Consider the following 4,028-nt stretch of genomic DNA (forward strand, 5'->3'; position numbering starts at 1 on the left):
TGTCTGGATGTGTTTATTCAATAATGGAATTGATTAAAGCCCAAAGTGCTTTAAAGTCAATCTCTCGTTCTCCCGTCAACACACAAATTCATACTAATGGTGGCAAGCCAATACCATTGAGAGCAATGTGGGATTCAGTCAGTTTCTTGCCCAAGGACACTTCAACACATGGGCAGGCAAGGCAGAGCTGTTTTATTCATCCCACAGTGGGGAAATAATTCTTCACATTTTAACCCATCCCCTGGGCGGAGCAGTGAGCTGAAGACTCGCCGCGTTCAGGGGCGACAGCTGGCTGGGGAGAGCGGGGATTGATCCCCCAACCCTTTGGTTGTTGGACGACCTGCTCTACCGTCTGAGGTAAACTGCCGCCCTCTATGAGCATGAGAGCATGTGACGCACTCCATTCAACTATTACTTTGTAACCCTTGTGCTATCCTAGGCTCTTTAACATTGGGAGTTGGGTCATCTAGACCCACTAGACATTGTGCCGAACCTTTTTTCTTCAATGATTTGTGATCTTCACTGGTGTCCATGGATTACATGAAATCCTCTTCACCTTTATCCACCTTTGTCATGGTAGGGAGAACACGTCAATGTAAACGTGGGTTCATAGGATAGCACAAGGGTTAAATAGTTTATTTTTTTTAACATTTTTTTCTTTCAAAAAAAGAGATTATTAGTCGTTTCTATGCATTGACAGCATTGTGCCACAGAGAGGTGCTGTGTACCACATAACAGATTACAAGGGTTGATACAAAAACAGAGGAGGATCCAGCAACTGAGACAATAAAGGCCTTAGAATAGGCTTTTCTACCTTCTTTGAAGGCTCAAAGTGCATCACAGTCCCATTCACCCATAGGGTGGCCGTGGTGCAGAGGTAGAGCGGTCGACCTCTGATTGGAAGTTATTTGTTTATTTCTTTTTTAACATTTCACCCATACAGACACACAACAACACAGTGATGGCAGCCCCACGGCCCTATAGCTGCTCCAACACTTAACCACTAGGAGAGGTTTAGTGTCTTGCTCAAGGACACTTGGGTGGGCAAAATGTTTCCAAGAATCTTTCTGATGATTTTTAGTGCATTCAACAAATAAATCTTTTTTTGTCCATCACACGATATAGAACTAAACCCTGACTTATACACTAACAGTTAATACAATTACAGTTAATACAACCTCAGATGGAAGAGAATAATTATGTCAAGGACTTGAACCTCTTTACATCTCCAGTTATTCTCCCACAGAAGAAGGGATGGTCTAGCTCAGGGGTGGGGGAACTGAGGGATGCACTTGAGCTCGTTTTCCAGTGTACCTACATCTGCTCATGTTCTGATTGAATGGACACACCTGATCCAAGTAACGGACCCTGAGGATATCCAGAAAACATGCAGACACACCTGGAGTTCCTCACCTCCGGTCTAACTGATAACATCATCAGACTGAGAAAGGTGGCAGCTTCAAATGGAAAAAAGCAGGCAAGAAAAAGAGTTCACTAGACCCAGACCTTTAGTGTTAAGAATCTTCTTAGCCCTTGTGCTATCTTAGATGACCCCACCCTTACATTGATGTGTTCTCCCTACCATGACAAAGGTGGATAAAGGTGAAGAGGATTTCCTGTAATCCATGGACACCAGTGAAGATCACAAATCATTGAAAAGAAAAAAGGTTCAGAGCACTGTCTCGTGGGGTCTAGATGACCCAACTCCCAATGGTAAAGTGCCTAGGATAACACAAGGGTTACTGTTAAAACAAGAGACTGTCTTTAGCACAAAAACAATGAAGAAAAGGGAGATTTAGGGATTGCATGATTGGCGAACATTTCCGATCCACCTTTTATACCTTTAGACAACTATGAAAATGTTATAATTCAATCTTTCTTAAAGTTTTGGAAAGTTGATGCTTGGAAATATTAACATAAAATAATTAGTTGAAAGAGGACTTTATGAATAGTGCAATAGATTAACATGAACTCTGATAGAGTTTTCAAGTATAAGTTTGAAATGGAAAAAAATGGAACGAGCAAAGATTTTACAGCAGAAAACTACACTATGAGCTATTTTAGGCACAGACATGTCAAACCTAATTAACTTTACTCTAGCTCAAAGGGGGGGAAAAAAGCTGTAGGTTTAGCCACAAACACATAAAATCCATGTTTTTTTTTAACTTCTGTCAGAAGTCTGATGAGTCTTGAAGACCCTTTGGGAAAATAATCAATAACAACTAGAAAAGAAGGTCACTTCCAAGACCTGATGTATGATTAAATCCTCAATGGGTGAAGCATGTTTAGGGGAGTGAATGCCGCCACAATGACCCTTCATACTGTGACCTAAAAAGAGGATGTTTAGGTTTGAATGATTGACCTGCACGCTATCAGAAATGTCAAAGATGGCTTTCAGAGCCTGAAGTGTTCTTGACTCAACAGCAGATTTTGCCTGACTGATCTGCCTTCCAAAAAAATATGTCCACTTTAATCCTTGTGCTATCTCAGATGACCCCACCCTTACATTGATGTGTTCTCCCTACCATGACAAAGGTGGATAAAGGTGGAAAGATTTCATGTAATCCATGGACACAAGTGAGGTTAACAAATCATTGAAGAAAAAAGGTTCAGAGCACTGTCTAGTGGGTCTAGATGACCCAACTCCCAATGTTAAAGTGCCGAGGATAGCACAAGGGTTACACTATTTTACAGTATTTACCTTTTCTTTATCTGTCAACACGATTTAAAATTATGTATGGAATATGAATAACCCCTAAAAAAAATAAAACTAAACAATATTTTTATCTCGGAAAAAAGGCAAATATATGCATTGCATTACACTCTTATGCCTAATCACTATGGCAGTTATATTATTTAGCTTTTTGAGTAGAAATATTGTTATTTTTTGAATCATCTGAACCTATGAAAAAGAGAGATGCGCTCATGTGTCACAGTATGTCACAATGTATTTTCTTTGCTGCCTCTATGTGATTTATGATCTATAGAAACTCCTAATTTAAATTGTAATTTTATTCAGATTTTTACTTATCACTTAATATTTATTTAATCATGTTTCTCAACAACAACAACAACCAGCAAAACTGCATGTCATTGTCCAATTTTTTGCATGTTTATCAAAATAATAATAAAAAGATGCTCCTAGTGACTGTTTATTTGTGGCATTATGGGCTGGATCACCGTTTAATTTTACAAATAAATAACTGGAATTCTGGCAACCCCACACTAATACAAATATGTGAACTCCAAACATGCTCCCCTGCAAACGCACAGCTTCTTATCGACGCTGGACAAACCAAAGTAATAAAATCAGAGAATTTCAGTCACAGCAAAACCAGAACAGGCACCTAATTGTTTAACTGTGAGCAATTATAGGTTTTACTGCAACACCACCTGCCTAATAGATAACTTCGGGTTAAACCAATAAGCATGAAAACCGCAAAGAAAACAAGCAATAAGATTCAACAGCGAATTAGCCTTCTTGAGGTTTCAAAATAAAGACGAGTGACACTAAAAACTAAACAAACAAATCTGTTGAGCTGAAAATTCTAAATAACTTCTTGCTTTTAGCAGATTCAGAAAGAGATGTTGTGCTTCTGATGCTGGATTCTGACTCACTGACCCTTTCAGTCCAGTTGGTTGGTCTGTAAGAACCTTTGCTGCAGTGCTTTTAAAATCACTTAACTTATAAAAGCGTATCTGCAATTGACTTTGACCTGTCTTGCTTCACCCCTGACCTTTGGTATTTTTAAGGGTCTATTTAAGCCCAGCACGCTTTTCCTAATGCTTCTAGCCTTTAAGATGAATCATTTTTCGCCTCCAATATCTTATCTAAAGACCCTGTTGTTCAAGCAAGTAAAATGGACTTGAATGCATCCACAGATCTTTGCATAACATTCAGCTCTGGCTGTTAAAGGACTTTTTCAGTTTGAATGTAAACAGGGTTTAAAAAAAAGACCACGTTTGACTCCTCTACTCTGCCCTCTAATGCAGTTTCTGCTCTTGTCCCTTAATTTGTTAAGGCAATT

This window comes from Oryzias latipes, chromosome 16 (genome assembly GCF_053564925.1).
Source record: "Oryzias latipes strain Hd-rR chromosome 16, Olatipes_Hd-rR_3.1".
In the NCBI taxonomy this organism is placed as follows: Eukaryota; Metazoa; Chordata; class Actinopteri; order Beloniformes; family Adrianichthyidae; genus Oryzias; species Oryzias latipes.